This window comes from Eucyclogobius newberryi, unplaced genomic scaffold, assembly GCF_026437365.1.
Source record: "Eucyclogobius newberryi isolate DKJ021-1_F unplaced genomic scaffold, fEucNew1.0.hap1 SCAF_19, whole genome shotgun sequence".
Classification (NCBI taxonomy): domain Eukaryota; kingdom Metazoa; phylum Chordata; class Actinopteri; order Gobiiformes; family Gobiidae; genus Eucyclogobius; species Eucyclogobius newberryi.
The window spans coordinates 17,093,810-17,111,128 of NW_027315823.1; positions in this window are offsets into that span (position 1 = coordinate 17,093,810).

Here is a 17,319-nt window from a genome sequence, read left to right on the forward strand (position 1 = left end):
TTTGGACACAGCACAGATGCCAGCTGCTAACATTCTTGCTATTGGCTAAAACCTAAATGTTTCTCGGCTGTGCATAACAATATAAGGGAAGTTGAGGACAAGTGTTGCAGGTGGACAGTCTGAGCCCCTCTTTGCCAACACCTTTAATGAAGCTGGTTTGAGAACACAGCTGCTGGCTTTAAGAGTGAGCCAGGGCACAAGTTGGGATGTGTGGACAGATCCAGGTGGGATTTAATAGATTCCACAGGTCACTGGAGGTTCAGAACCCAGAGTCTGTGTGCAATTTACCTTCGCAATGACCCCATGGACTCTTCATTTAGTTACATTATGAACAGTTGATTGGTACAAATGAGTGTTCATTAGAAAGTACAAGAACCAACAACGCCATATTGCTCCAGACATGATTCACTCGCATTTCTCTCTCCAATTAATGACCTAAATTAAATGTAAATAGTCTCAACTTCGAGGGATGTGAAGGACATTTTTGTTTCCTGTCCCACCCTTTTGTTCAAACTGGTTTAGACTTTGCACTGAGGTTGACTGGACTTAAACTTTTATCAGGACTGGTAAGGTACAAAAGAGAAAAATTAAATCTATGGCAAAGAGTTTTGTTCATTCCGTTATCATGATCAAACCAGGTGGAACCGGGTTTATGGATGTGGAAAGCCAGCAAACACTTCATTCAGGCACTTGTTTAGGAACTTGACACTAATTGCAGTGTGGAATGTCACCATTAATAAAGAACAGCATGGCACATGTAGGCACACTTTAATGGGCAACAGCCTGTAAAAGACATTTATAAGGGGTCCACAGTGCACAGCCACTCAAACTATTGGCAGCTGTTTACCTTTCTTATGATCATTCAAGGATGTTGTGTGTAAGCCTATTTATAAACTTTAATGGAGACATATTATGCTCTTATGCTGGAACTTAACATTTAACTGCAACATAAGTATATCACCGTTTGAAATGTTGTCCATTATAAAATACTATGTTGATAGAATTTGGTCCATTGACTGATAAAACCCGCCTCTTCTTTTACTGTAACAAGCAGCGGATTGTCATTTATATGTAGATTTTTTGTGTGGCCATGTGGCATTTTATAACTCGTGCATGCATTTTATAACTCAGATGATAACTCATTTTTCAAATAATCACAACACAGTACAGGGTTGTGGGCAGGGATAGGAGATGAGGGAAAACAGGAATTTTCTGACCCTCAAACCTCAGTTCCAGAACAATACAGGATTACAAACAACTTTGAGTAAGCAAATACTGTTGTAACAAGGTTATAAGCTCATTAAAGCTGCTTTTGCATAATTTGTCTGTATGTCTTTAATATAATATTTTGGTACAGGTTGGAAGATTATGACATTTGTGGGAATTATAACTATAAAGGAATTATGGAGGATTTTTTGGCGCCAAATCTGAATCTCTTTCCTCGTGGCGTGGACAGCCGAGTAGTTCATTCACATGTCAATCATAGGATACACCTACTGCTCACCTGCAGCCTCGTCGGCTCGTCCCCAGGAGAGCAGCACGATTTCCTGGCTGCGCATGCGTGGTTGATAGGCTGGTGTGTGTCTAAGCACATTGATCTATCATAATATAGTTCCCTTGTGTACAGGACTAAATTAAGACGGAGAAAGACATTTGGAGCTGGCTCAGAAGAGATGGAAATCTACGGAGACGAGAGATGCGATGCGATCCGTCGCGCTAATAAACAAATGCACGAGGCAACGAAATTTGCCCTTTCCCCATTGTGGGACAAATGAGACTAGATTGGGCCTCCTTGTTTTTGTACTTTATTTTTGTTGAGCCTATAGTCCCAAGAAAAGTAGAGGTCATGGATGTATTTGGACATTACATTTTGGAAAATACCGGTACTTTTGTGATGATCAACTGGACAAACAAATATCTCAACTTAAAAAGAGCAGATAATGGTTAGAATTTATGAAAAGAAAAAAAAAAAAAAAATTTTCATCCGTTTAAAATGTTTTGTTTCTTACGCTTACCTCAACTTTTTTACAGATTGTAGAAAACCTGATTAGACACAAACTGAATTCTTTCCCCTGCGAGTGTGAGTTGTTGTTCTCTTTGATAAGTCTTCTACCCTCCACTCTTCCTGCTCCTCAGTGCATTAAAAATCACCACTTCAGCTCCTTGGGCACTGATCAAATAGGCCACCTAATGCATTTTCCACCATTTTATTCTAGTGTAGCCCATATTTACATATAGATTGAGTATTTATCAGTCTACGTTTTAAGGCAGATTGACTGTAGTCCACTTTATTAAAGCGTGTTGGATTGATGTATATTTAATGAAAGGTTGATGTAGGCAGTGTAATTCTCTGAAGACGGGAGTGGATTGGTATGTGCGCTGAATACTAATATTACTGTAGACCTCAAAATTGTTTGTTTAGTGTCTGCCTTTAATGCTCTATATCTTCCATATTTGTGTACTCTAAAGCTGAAGGGACTTCTAAGCCTTCACATAAGGCCTAAACATTCAGCATTTAAATATTACATTTATATTATAATTACTTACTACTTACTATTAGTAAATATTTATTTTAAGGCAAGGATAATAAAATATGTCGGAAATAATAAGACGTAATGTTCTGAGTACAGAAAACTAATCAGATTTAGGGTTGTTTTGGAGACTTTCAGAACTGGCCACTCATTCGCTTGTGTTGTTGCCGTTGATCTGGCACTGACCAATCAGATTCTCCCTTTACAGTTGATTGACAGGCTGGTCCCACCCACGACCCTCGAGGAGTATCGGTGCTGCTCTGGTGTAATGACTGCAGGGGCCTTTAGAGAGCGCACAAGCGCGTTTGCATTGAAAGTTAGTTGACGGCTAGCTCTATTATTCACCTCTGTTTGAGTTTAAGAGGAAGAAACAAAGAGAAGATGAATTCATTTGAAACTTTCATTTAGACAAATAATAAGATTTATACTCAGAGGAGCAGTTTGTGTTCGCAGTGTAAATATTGAGGAAACACAAGTGCATCTCAAATCAACCAAAGATTTATGACACTCGGAGTTCACGGAGCACAGGATGAATGAACTCTGGATTACACACAACACTGACATGACAACAAGTGAATAAACTTCTCATCTGATGAAGGCAACAGCGGTGAGTGTGACCTAATGCAGTGATGTGCCTTAAATACGCTTTGTAACATGGTAAACTAACCCTTATGAGGAATACATAACTACAAACTGATGTGTCTCCAAGATTATCTTTAGTTGTTAACATGCTGGTTTTGTCAGAACGGGTGCTTCTGTGGCCAAGGTTTGCCACTGCTATTGACCTTATTCCGCCCCGCCCACGTCATCGGCACTTCCGTTGTAATCGCACTTCCGGTCCAGCGGCAATTCCGTTGGTTTGATTGGAGAAAGAGGGAAAAGTCTCTGCAATTAAACATGCTATAAAGTAGATCAATTTGTGTAAAATATTCAACGTTCATGTGACCAATAAGTCAACAGTGCAATTATTCCCTGGGCGGTCCGAATATTGCTTTTTAGTCTGTGTTTAGTCTTATTTTCTCTGGAGGTTGGTATGGCAGCCCTATGTTAATTAAAGGCATAATGGACGATTTGCGCACGCGCACTCCCCTGTGCGGACCTACACAACAGCCTTGCGGTTAGACGTGCGTTTGTTTATTAGCGTGACGGATCGCATCGCATCTCTCGTCTCCTGTGGATTTTTGTCTCTTCTGAGTCAACTCGAACTGTCTTTCTCTGTCTTAATTTTGTCCCGTACACTGAGGGAACTATATTATGATAGATCCATGCGCTTCGACACGGGGAAACGTGCTGCTCTCCTGGGGAAGAACGAGGCTGCAGGTGAGCAGTAGGTGCGTTCTATGATTGAGACGTGGCAGGACTAATCGGCTGTCCGCGCCACGAGGAAATCGTCCATTACGCCTTTAATACAATCTCCCCTGACTACTTTCTTGTTCTCTGGAGAGTTGGAGCTCTTACTACTCTGCCATCACCTGACTCTCTCTTTAGATGTCACAGTCCATGATCTCGTTCATCAACTTGTCCGTCACGCCCATCCCTGCACGGCTTGGCCAATCATCTCTCAGCACGCCCATCCTCCCCTCGTCCTCCAGCCTATAAGCAGCTGGGGTCAAATTTAAAAGGACTGCTCGGTTTGCTTTCAGCACGTGCATCTTTCCTCTACCCCATCACCCCCTCATCTTCTCATCTTTAGACCTTCTCTTCCTTCATCACCACATTGTCAAGGCTCCAGGGGTATAGACTCCTATTCATTCCCTACTCTGCAAATTTAACACAGGCTCATTTATTCTTGCTGGGGCCAAAGTTGTATAAATGAATAATTCATAATTCACATTCTCTCTTTGAGTCTGTCCAGGTTGAAATGTCCCTCTCTCCACACCAATCGCTCATCAGTGGATGGATGATATTTGTAAACTTGGAAATGTCCAAATCTCTACGGTATAAATTGTTCAAATACATTTTTACACATGTATTGTGAAATGTTGAATAACCAGGCAAACTGGATAATTGCATTGCATTGAATAATAAGATGTCAAAGCGTGTCGACAGTTTAATGCAGTCTTTGACCGTCACATTATGAGCTGTGGGAAGCCCATTATCTGGCAGCTCCTTGCTTCACATCCACAATAACCATATTGGAATGGTGCTTTACAATAGAAGGTTTAGGAGAATGAAGCTACTGAAGTTTTCATATGTACTCCAACTTGTTGAAAAATAACTAAAGAGACTGCTTACTCTTTATACATTATCTACAATTTATAGAAAGGAACTAACTCAAAACAACTGAAGTGAACAATGCAATTTACTTAAATATCCAAATATTTGAGTAATCTTGCAGATCTGCTGAACATAAATCGGATCTTGATGACTCAGGTTAATCCTGATCAGACAAAAATATTGTGTGCTGTATTAACAACACAATTACCATAACAGCATAACTGCTTCTTTATACCTGTATGATGACATTATAAACATATTCCATTGAGTCATGAGTTTGTCAGATGACAGGGACAGATGTTCTCACAGACAGTGGAGACAGCTGGCTCTCTTTTGATATGAGCCCAGATAGCTGACCTTGGCACAAAACACATGGCGCCCGAGTCTGTGTCCCTCTCTCTCATCAGCTGCCAAGCCTCTGTAGACCTGCTGCATCTTCCCACACTCATTCTGAATCCCTCCAGTGTCCACACTGAGCAGCGCTGGAGAACCTGTTGAGGCATATTTACTGAGAGATCATTTGTGAAATCAGCTTTAGGTTGAAGTTGCAGTGGTTTTCTCATAGGGTGCATTCACACTTGCCATGGTTTGATCCTGTTTTGGGCCCAGCTTAGTCCTGTTTTTTTAAATGATCTAGTCCTGGTCTATCCCTGGTCCAGTCCTGATCAAGTTCCAGGTTTAATCCCAGTTTTGTTGTGTCAGATACGGGCATCGCTTTTCCCATGGGATTAATGCTTTATTGTAAAAATGTATTCGGTCAGAAACAGCAGTACTAATTATACTGCAATTTTCAATGCACAAGTACATACTGGTGGTTACAACAATCCGTAAAGAAATATAACATGTGCATTCTTAGACAACAGCAGCTCTACTTCCAGATCACTGAGAAACCATTTGGGGGCTAAATTCTCTTTCACACACTTAAGGTAAATATTGATCCTGCATATCTTTAGATACTAGAATCACTTTCCAGGATGCATTGCACAAGCATTTTAGACCAAGTTTGCTTTTGTTGATGTTGAAAAAATATACTGTATAAAAATTACATGATTGGATGCTAATCTCTAACCTCTGCTGGTGATTGGTTATCGCTGTGTCTTTGTTTGTCCGTTATTAGCTGTATTTTAAATTTTACTTTAATGCACAGAGTTGACCTACTTGTCTCTGCAAAATATTAATTGTGCAATATCCCTATCAAACTCAATTATACATCAATCAATCAATCAATCAATCAAGGAAATTATAAACTTGAACTTGAAATGGGTTAAAATTGGATGCCCAGTGTATAGTAGACCACAAATTGTACATGCCAGTGATGTTCATTGGGAAAGAGAAGCAGGCTCTTAGAAAGCGCTGATTAATTTGACCATATACTTGCAGTAGGCCTAGACCTGCAGAACCTGGAGGGTGAAACAGAGTGACAGGTCTTACTAATGCACATACTTACTTCACCATGACATTCCATTTCCTGTCCATAACATGTAAGGTTTTCCACTCTATTCTTTGTGCTAGTTTAATGGAATGCCCTTTTCATTTCAGCAACACGCCTGCAACCGTTTCCAGGTTTTGCTTTAGCATGTTGTAGTTGAAACTTTTCCAAAGCAAACTTTCCACCAACATCCCCTTGCCATGTTTTGTACGGCCCCGATCACCTAGCCTCTCTCATGTACTTGTCTATGGTGTAATTAAGCAAGTGTTTGGACGACTAAAAGTGCTTGGATACACAGGAAAGGAGATGAGGCGTAGCAATCAGAACTGAAGAAAGAGTTGCATTCTTTGCTGCAGTTAGCATGTCCATCACACTCCCAAGTTAAAAGCTTTCTGATTAAAGGTTGTCTGTGGAACAACAGCGGCGTGTGCATGTCACCAACTGGTCCAAGATGAAGCAAAGCAGGAATGTGATTGTTTTAGGAGAATGCTTCTCCTTTGCTGCTGGCAGTAGTTGTCTCTTAAATAAGGGCAAGTTGCTATTTGTGGCTCGCGTTAAATTAGTGTCCCAGGCAACAGTGAAACATTGGAGTAAGCAACGACTCTGTGTCCTATCATGCACACCAGGGGAAAGCATATACAAAAGTCGACAGTAGACAGAAGCGTTTGAAATAAATATGATGTCTCTGGGTCACACTGGGTCATCATCTCGTTGTCCTCCGGCAAGGGTAAATGAAGACTGTTGCAGAACGTAATTGAACTTACGTCATAAGGCGCTGGTACAGCTGGCAGCCCGGTGTAAACGCTCTCTCTTCTTTCTCACACTTATTGTGCTTTATCTCCTATATTTTGTAAATATAGTTAGTATATTTTTTCTATTTTTCTGTACGATAGGGACACGCGCTGGAATAGTTTTTTAATTCAACTGTTTTTGACTTCTTTCGGCTGGATTTGAGCGTTTTTCGTTGCGTTCGTTGTGTTGTTGTGACGTGAGCTAGCTCCGAGCGAGCCCACCAGCCCCCCCCCCCCCCCCGCGCCCTCCGGCCGCGCTAAAGTACGGCGTGTCGTCGGTACACGTTTATATACACGTTTATATGAAAGAGGAACTTCACGAACGATCGGGACACTCACTGGAATCGCTTTAAATTAACTTGTTTTGACTTTATTCGGCTGGATTGAGTGTTTTCGTCGTGTCGTTGCGATGTGTCTTGGCTCTGAGTCCCCCGGCTCCGGCCCCGCCCCCCGGCTCCGGCCCCGCCCCCGCCCCCCCCCCCCGGCTCCGGCCCCGCCCCCCGGCTCCGGCCCCGCCCCCCGGCCGGCGCCGTACCGCGTTTCCACAAAGGAGGAACTCATGAAACTGCGGAGAACAGTCGTCTTACCCGGAGATCGTCACGTTATCCCGTCGCAATACTGACCTAACCTAATACTGATGTGCAATTCTGTCATATGTGCAATTGCTGTTGGAATTCATGTGCAATTCATGTGCTGTCGTGACACATATTCATGTGCAATTACTGTCGGGATCACATGCAATGGTATTTATTTATTTATTTATTTATTTGTCTATGGGAATTTTTATTTATTTATAGGAGATCTTCTACAGAAAGTGTTTTTCAGACTTCCTATAAGTGATCTGTTCTTCTGTATCTACCTCTGTATCTACCTGCGTTGCACCAATGAAATTTCCCCATGTGGGACAATAAAGGAATATCTTATCTTATCTTATCTTAACTTTTACATCCAAAATAATACACATTGAGACTTGTTTGTACAGCAAAGCTCTGCAGAACAGTTTGGACATAAAAACATTTGGATCTTAATTTTAGCAGCAGGAAAAAAATGAAATGAATGGATTACAAAACTGTATCAATTAGCAAGGACTGGACTCAAAATTATAGCAGAAAAATTGAAAAAATGTCATTCTGACTTTAGCAGACTTTGGACCAATTGGGACGATTATGCTGGACAACCTGTTTTAGGACTGTGTAAAATGTTTGTATGCTTCCTCTCTGTCTTTTTTCTGTCCTGTGTTCATTTTGTTGTACCAAAAAACATAAATAATAGAATAAAAAAGAAAGCAAGAGACTTGTCTAGAGTTTTTAAACAACACTCACTATTACAGTAAAAATACACACAGGTGGGTGTTTATTATCATGTTATCGTAAACACTAATTTGTTTTTAAGTAGAGACTAATGAGACCTGTTTTGGTAATTACGGCATTACTACTTCCAGAACACATGTGTAGTACCTCAGCTGGAGAAAGCATTGCAAAAAACAAACAAAAACAAAACAAATACCAAAAACGTGTGTGTGTGTATATGTATATACTGTATATATTGGTCATGGTCACCTCTGAATTGAGTTGATTAAACTCAGATGACCAGAGCTTCTACTCGAGGTGACTGCAGTTCCTCTGAGACGCACAGCCGTCAGTCAAAGACACAGGGACTTGGAACAGCCTCCCAGCCAGAGACAGTCTGACACTAAACATACTCAAGACAAACTTTAGTGGAACCAGGTCTGTAATGGCAAGGCAAGTTTATTTGTAGACCACAATTCATACACAAGGCAATTGACATGACGGAAATCACAAAACAGTTTAAGACCTAAAAGAGAAGAGTGCAAATAAAATCCTTTCAGTCTCAGCACAACCAAACAAAACAGTTTTTTGGCTTGGATTTGAACATTGTCAGGAAGATGTAATCACTGATTTTGAAGTGTTGTTTAACTCTAATGTAATTTGTATTGAGTGTGTGTACAGTGTTGTTCTGACTAGGAACTGCAGGGGGAAGCAGCGATGGGCTAATGCTCGCATATTTACATTATATGTTTATTAATATAAACTGTCCTTTTAAATAAATTAGTTTAACAGGAGAGAATGTTTGAGTATGACACAATTAAACTTTATAATTATTATATATGATTGTTTTAATTAATCCATGCTACTTCTATGAAAAAGTGAAAAATGTGAGCTGGTCATGTTTCTTGGCACACAAGAAAGTCTCAAGCACTGTGGCATTCGGTGTTCTGGTAAGTTTTATTTGCTCCATAAGGCTTCTAAAATACAACCAGGATCCAGACTTTGCTGCTTTGGGAAAAATGAAAAAGGGCAGGCTAAGGTCCTTAGATATCTATCATTTTGTAGTTTTGTTGTAGATGTTGTTCTCTCTTTTATTATGGTCCTCTGTCCTTACACCAGCTTGACAAGTAGAATGTATTGTATGACATTCGGAGTTTTTTCACGGCTATTGCTCTGTCATTAGCTCTGTCTCTGGTGTCGACCTTTTCATTCTGCAGCCGCGGTGGTCCCTCAGTGTGGAGACATGTTGTCAGCTTACGCACATGGCACCTCTGCTCTCAACATCACTGTTCTAATCTCTATGCATGAGAGAGGTCCCACCGCCACCTCGCAGCCTCTGGAGAGCATTCCTGCAGCGATTGGTCATTGAGTGGCTCCATTGAGGTGGGAGAGCGTGGGTCTGGCATGTTGTCGCAGCCTGATGGATGACCTGTCTGACTTTATCTTAGCAGGACGGACACTGTGGTGGCTGCAGCGATCAGATTGTTACTGCTGACTCCTTTATCAGGGCCGGGTATAGAGCTGTCATCCTCAGAGAGCAGGGATCCCAGGCCACTATCGTCCTCTCTGTCAGGACGTGGGAATTAGCCAAGTATGTGCTCACGCCAAAGCCGAGCATGGCTTTGGCGTGAGCACATACTTGGCTAATTCCCACCTCTATTTGTTTTTCCATGTTTACTTTTATTCATTTTTTACTTATTGTTGTCGTTTCCATTTTAAATTCAGAGCTAAACTTTAAAAGAACTACTCCATTTTGTTTTCTGAACCTAGGAAAACTAATTTGACTGGAGTGGCCACAAATAATGTGACAAAGTGGTTCTAAAGTACTGTGACAAATCCGGGGGTAGGTGAAAACAGACCTTTTCTGAGGAGTACACAAACATGCCTGACTCAATCAAAATACAACTCTGAGTAAGCTGATGGGGGATAAAAAGCTCATCAAAGTGGATTTGACACAATATGTCTCCTTTAAGTTCACTTTCAGATAGTGCCATCCTTTGCCAAGGTGAGCTGTCAGCACTGGCTCTCACAGCAGCCTGTTGTGGCCTGACGCTGCCCGAGGGAGCTGTAAACGTGTTAGCACTCTATGCACACTGGGACCACTGGTATTACTGACGGAACAAGACACACCACCTGTTCCGTCCTGTCCCGGGCCACTGCCCTCTCACAGACACAGTGGGAACTCCAGAAACACAATTTTTTAAACTCAATAGAGAAAAATGCATTAGGCTACTTGTGAACACGGGGCCTCTATATAAAAGAGATTGACTTTATCAACCCTTTAGTCAGTTAAAACGTTCAGATCAATAGATGTCAGCAGGATGTCACACTATTTGACATTTTAATAACTCAAAACTCAAGATGATGATCCAGGCACTTGGGAATTAAGAATAACTGCTCTCCGTCCTTTGCAGATAAACACCTGGGGCCCTCTTTCATCTGTAGCTCCAAAATTGAGGCTTTTGACCAGCAATAACATCCAGGTTAATGTTGTTTGCAATACATAGATTTTTTTATTTTACGCCTTTGATTGTGCTCTTGTTCAAACATAAATTGTGCTTAATTAGTCTCTTAATTTGGTCATCATTATTATTATGGTGGATCAGTCAATTAGTCAATGATAATAAATCTTTATATCGCTAAAGTTGTATTTAAGTTATTTAAATGACAAGAAGCAGGTGAGAAGTCCCTGGAATGGCCTGTTTGATTCAGGGTTAACATGGCATCCTCATTGCATATTTACATACATAAATAATGATAATTTAACACAATACAAGTTGGCAAATAGGCTAAATGTGCTTTAAAAGTATGACACCTTTCATAGGGTGATTTTAGGGTTTGCCTTGTGGGTGCGATCCCATGTTCAGACATTTGTGTTACTGCAGCTGTTGGTGGAGGCCTTCTCTTTTAGTCCATTATGTCAGCGGAGTCGGGTTATGAAAATATCATCAGTCATTATGCATTTGTGTGAGGACACAGGGCGATGCGTCACTGCTAAATCTGAACCAGTGACGTCAATAACAGGACTTACCAGGAGTTGTGTGAAGAATACAGACTTGCTCAATGTCCAATTTGTAGCATAGATCCAGGGAAAAACTTATTTTCTGATGACAGCCAGGTCAAAAACATATTGTGGAATCCACAAACAAATAGCTAGTGTTAAACTTCTCCGGTTTGTTTATCTCCTGACAGGAAGTGAAATATTTATTAAATATCTCTTTTTATTATTTACCGCAGTTAAATTATACATTTATATTATTTAAATAATAAATGTAAAATGTGGGTTCGATTTCCGGGCCAGACCAACATCACATGATGTGTTACCGTGGGTTCTCTCCGGGTTCTCCTCCCACCGTCATGGCAACTCTAAATTGGTCCTAGTGAATGACTTTGAGAGTGAAGTGAGAGTGAATGGTTATCTGTGTGTTTATGTCTATGTCTGTTGGCCCTGCGACGAGTTGGCCACTGTCCAGGGTGTACCCAAAGTCACTGGGATAGGCTCCTGTAAGCCGCGATCCCAACGGGAAAAAGCGGTAGAAAATGAATGAATGAATGAATGAATGTAAAATGTAACATAAAACAAAAACAAAACATGTTATGGGCTAATAACATACAATTCTGGCTCAGCAGTAATACACGTTTGATATTAAAACATTTAAAACATTTCTAAATTAATTCTACTTACAATAGTTCAGAATATAAAATAACATATAAAAATGTGTATCAATAATTTAAAAAGCTTTAGATTTGATTTTGATGTGACTCTATTTCTAATCAGAAGAGCCAAAACCGAAAAATAAATAAAGAATTAACTTGTTTCAAATTTCTCGGGCTATAATGTGTGGATTAATCAATCGATCAATCGATCAATCTATCGATCAATTGATTAAATTACTTTATGTCCTCTAAGGACATTGACGTTAACAGGAGGACTGGGCAGAATCGGGAAGGAGGATAACTATGCTACAAATTGGACAATAAGCAAGTCTGGAATCTCCACAATTCGTGGTAAGGACTCAGACATGTCATTTTTGGTGTGAGGACCGTCTGTTTTGATTAAATTCAAAACATGCATTCTTTCAAACTTGCCATAATTCACTCATCGTTATGGCTTTTCAAGGAATGTTCCACAGTATGGCTTTTGTCTCCATAAAAGTAATGCTTTAGAAGGCAGTTTTGTTTTGCAATGAAAATGACAGGTTTTACTTTCTTTTTATGTGTTTTCTATAACAACAAACTATTGGACACACATTGTTGTCATAGTTAACGTGCATTACTGGACATGGCCAACTGCACAGTTTTGAGTTGAATTAGTATTAGTCTGTTGGCTAGAAGCAGCATTACAAAGGCAAGAGAGAGAACACAGACATAAGTTTGATCTTCATCCAAACCTGTCCCACTATCCAATAATGGCTTATGGCCATTTTGAATCCTTAACAATCCCAGAATAACAGACACTGGAAGCAACCCTCAGCATTGGGGCTTATTATTAATCATTTAGCAGTATTTCTTCGCACATATATTATAAATAACATGATAAACACTGTATATAATTACTCCGAAAGCCTAAAATGAAAGAAAAACAGAGAGTTTAGAGTTCATTAAAAAGTGAATCATGTGTTGAACATCTTTCGTGACTATTGCCATCCATCATATGTTAGCTTGTGGTGATATAATGTAACGGCTTGAAACCATTAAAATGTTTCTAATCTCACCTTCCCACCATGAAATATGACCATCATGGTGTAGTCACAAAGTGGAGGTAGTGGGAGATGTGGCCTGGGGCCGTGCACCTCCCTCCTCTCTGCTGTGGAGTAACAGTATGTGACTGTACACAAGTTTCCCCTAGTGGCTCCATGTGGGTGCCATTAAACCATCATTAATGTGTGAACTTAGCCGCCCTCAACAGCACCTGCAGTCCCTAGAAGCTAGAGTTACACAAGTTGATATGTGATTATTGGAATATTAAAGCCAACCAAATTGAGGAGAATCCATTATCGTTATTATGTTTCAAGACAAAATAAGACAAAATATTCCTTTATTGTTCAAATTTGTAACGTCTAACAGAAAAAAAATGTTTCCACCGTTGCATGTTTTATACCATGGACCTTCAACAATTATATATTTATGCATATTAATATAACAATAGACCATTCCTACCAAAGGCAAGGGAAAGAAAAACTCATACAGAAAATATTGAGATGTCTCAACAATAGTGTAATATAAGAGCAAATAACTTTTGCTGATTACCCTTGTAATGCTGATTTGTTCTTCATTACAAAAACACTGGACTTGATTGCCAAGTTGTTGATATTATAATGTTATAAAGAGATTTTTTTCTCAAGATGATTCTCACATGGGGTGGGTTACCAGTTTAATGCTCTTATAAATACAAAGATCTTCCCTCAGCCAGTTGTGTTGGTATTGTGCATAGTGTTCACAGTAGTGCTATATTGTGAAGAAGAACTAAACATGTAGCCTTAATTTGTATAAGGGCAGGCGTGCACCATGTAACAGAGATCTAGTTTGAAAAGACGTATTAGATATATTACTACTTTTGTCTTGTCTAAAATCTAGCACTGTTGCTGTTTGAATAGGTAAAGGTCCTCAAAATATCTACAAAAAGGAAGGTAAAAGACATGTATAGGAGCACTGTCACTCAGTGTGGCAATGTGCTGCAACTTAAAAAAAATAATACGTCTAGAATGTTTGAGTACGTCATAAAGTTTTCGTCAATGAGATCCAGTCACTTGCGCATCGTTGTGTTTGCTTATGATGAAGATACGCTGAAGTGCAGATAGTATCTCCCTCTATGATCTCATACGCAGTGATTAGACCTTATGTTTTGTCCAAAGCCCCCTGAAGACACTAGCTGTACATGTTTTGGTCGCTCTGTATCTTGATTACAGGGAGAGGCGTGCTTCTTTCATGTGCAGTGTGATAATGCTGGAGTGCTGATGTCTGCTGACAGGATCTGAGATCACGTCTTCCTGCGTCTGTGACAGTTGTTCACAGTGTCTTTGTTTACCTCTGATGCTATTTGTCTGTCTGATGCTATTATTCTGCTACTTTAGTGACACGGCAGGGTTTTGGGCACAGAATGAGAACCTACATATGGCAGCGCAGCTATACGCACTCAATTAGGAGAGCAATGATTAATCGACAAATCGTGACAAAATAATCCCCCTAAGTTTAATTGGTGTCTCAACAATTTCAAATCTAATTCACACTCACAGACCGGTCTACTCAACACATGGACTCAACACATTCACAAGTAGTGGGGGATCTAGGATAAGGGAGGGTACGGCTCTAGCTTCCAAACATAAAAGAGTACACATTGGGACCAGAGCAGTGGCGGCCAGCAGCACTGGGTACAAGCTTACAAATATAAAACATTGAAAGTCAGCTGCTCAGATAGTACCTCCTCTACACTTGCTCCAGATAAGTAGCCCTGAAGGCTCCAACACATTACAAACGGCTGCCACATTGAACCACAGAACCCTGAACTACAGAATCTATGGCCCTTCCTTGACTTCAGTTCAGCCGCAGTAATACCAGCTTTGTTTACTACTACCATCCCACTGCATCTAACGCTCTACCACAGGCCACAGATAGAAGGAGCGATGGTGTGACCGCTCAAACTCACTGAAATCCCCAGTTTACAGCCTCATTTACTTGGTCATCATCATAAGAGCGACCAATGGAGACACAACAATAATGATTCTGCAGCTGCTGAAGTTCTTTAACCAAACTCTTGCAAATCCAGTGGGGAGAAAACATAAACATCTTTCCCATCCACAAATGCATAAAGCGCTTCCTGCAGTTCCTGTTTCAAAATAAATAAGAAATAGTTGTATTTCAGGTAAAACAGAGTCCCCTGGTGTCGCCATCTTTGTTTTGGTTGTTTCGCGTCCAACTTGCTGTTGTTGTTCCTGACAAACCACATCAACCCGTCTCAACCCACCCTACTGCAAGGTGATGGGCCCATTAAACCGCTGACAAGCTCAACAAGATGAATTCTCAAGAGTTTGTGAATTCAAAAATATCGGGAGAATTAATCTTGCTGGCAATGTTAAGTCATCAGGCCCAAGACAGCACTGTTTCGATGGAGCACCACAAAGACAGAAGGCGAAGTAATGAAAGTGGACTTTGGTCTAATAATGTCCTGTTTGTTTGTTTCCTCTTAAATCGATCAACTCTGCAGACCTCGTTGCAAGAGGACTTGACAAAAAAGAGCATAAGAGTGTGGACAAGATGGCAGGATTACTGCTTATTGAAAATTATATAACATATTAGAACAAATTCAATAAAATAGATGCATAAACCTGCCGGTAATTATGTCTCTTGTTTGTGCACTTGTTACACAGGGAACTTGCCTTAAAGCACTTGTACTTTGGAAATCTAATTATGACTGTCGAGTGCTGCATCCATCGTAAACATTTTCTTATTCATGATACAAAACAAAAAACTGCAGCCCTTATTTGAAAGCTATGTCAGCAACAACTGATGCTCACTAATAACTAATGCACATATAAAATAAATTATAAACTGAAACTTGATTAAATATATTTGTGATTAATTGTAGTCTTCTCTAAATCACAAAAGTCTTAAGGTGCTGTCTGCAGGTTTTTGATAGGTGGCTGCTGAGAATGAACAATGAATAAGTCAAAAAGAGTTTGGCTTCCCATTGGCCAGGGTTTAGTTTAGGTGGACAGGGTGGATGTTCGAGCGGAGGGATGCTTAGGTGGATTGTGGGGTGAGAAAGTGTCCTGCATAAAGGACATTTCAGTGTAAAGGAACAATTTTAGGAGAGCACAACCAGCAGGAAAGGCTGTGCCCCCCGCTGTATGCTGGGTAATAGGCTGAGCTGGAGTGACAGGAGCAGGTCATGCCTTCTGCCCCTCTTGTGCTCCAGCTCGTTAGGAGACATGGCTTGATGCACACATCAGGCCTCACTATAACCAGAAGAACGCTGACATTAAAAATGAATGCCATATAAACAACCATACCACATTAATAATGAATGAGATATACCTGGGATACTGCCTTTACTGTTGGCATACAGTATATGCTAAGATAAGCTCGTTTCCAATTCCATCAGTTGGAAAGGAGAGTCAGTCCATGCTTGGTTGATCTGTGACATTAATCTGCACTGAAGGTCTCCAGCTGATAGCGTGGACTGCTCAGAGATTTGCAGGCCATTTTTATGATGATTTAAACACAGAGGAGTTGCTTACTTTGGGAAGCTGTCTTTGAATCATAGAACTATCTCTGAAGTTTAATAGTTTGTGTTCACGTTGCAAAATGTCTCATAATTTCGGATGGAGGGCAGGAGCCAATATTCACAGTTTTTTGCAAGAATGTCAAACTTATCATTCATAAATGTTTTTGTTAGACTACAGACTTGTCATATTAATTAACATTCTAGAAACCCTGTAGTTACAAACTAAAGCCAAGTCAGAATTATATGGTGGCATTAGCTATTTAACTGTTAAATTGTTGACTTTATCAATGTCTGTTCAATTGAGTGTTGTAAAACTCAACCAACCCCACATAAAAAGGGAAGTTTCCAAACAGCCCGGCCTAAACTTTGTTGCAGGTACTCTTTAGAGCAGGGGTGGGCAAACTACGGCCCAGGGCCTTTCAATCCGGCCCGCCAAGCTTGTTCAAGTAATATTTAAAAAAAAAAAAAAAAAAACTTTTTGTCCTCAGGCATCTGTCTGCACGTGTATCCTTAATACCAGGGGTGCATGGCCAACCAGTCAGAGACGAAGAGCCACATTTTTGACTGTGTTACCGCAAAGAGCCACATCATACACATGGGCACACATGAACATCACCCCATCCCTTCCTCTTACACACACACCTCTGCTCAGCCAAATTATTATTATTATTAACAATATCATGTCACACACAACCATGATAATGACAGAAATTGACTCCTACAGTACTAAGACCACAAGCCAGTCATTTTCAACAACAAACATTGTGTCTCACACACAAACTCTCAGTTCAACAAAGTCCAAAACCATAAATAATTTACATACCATGTTGAAGTTCAA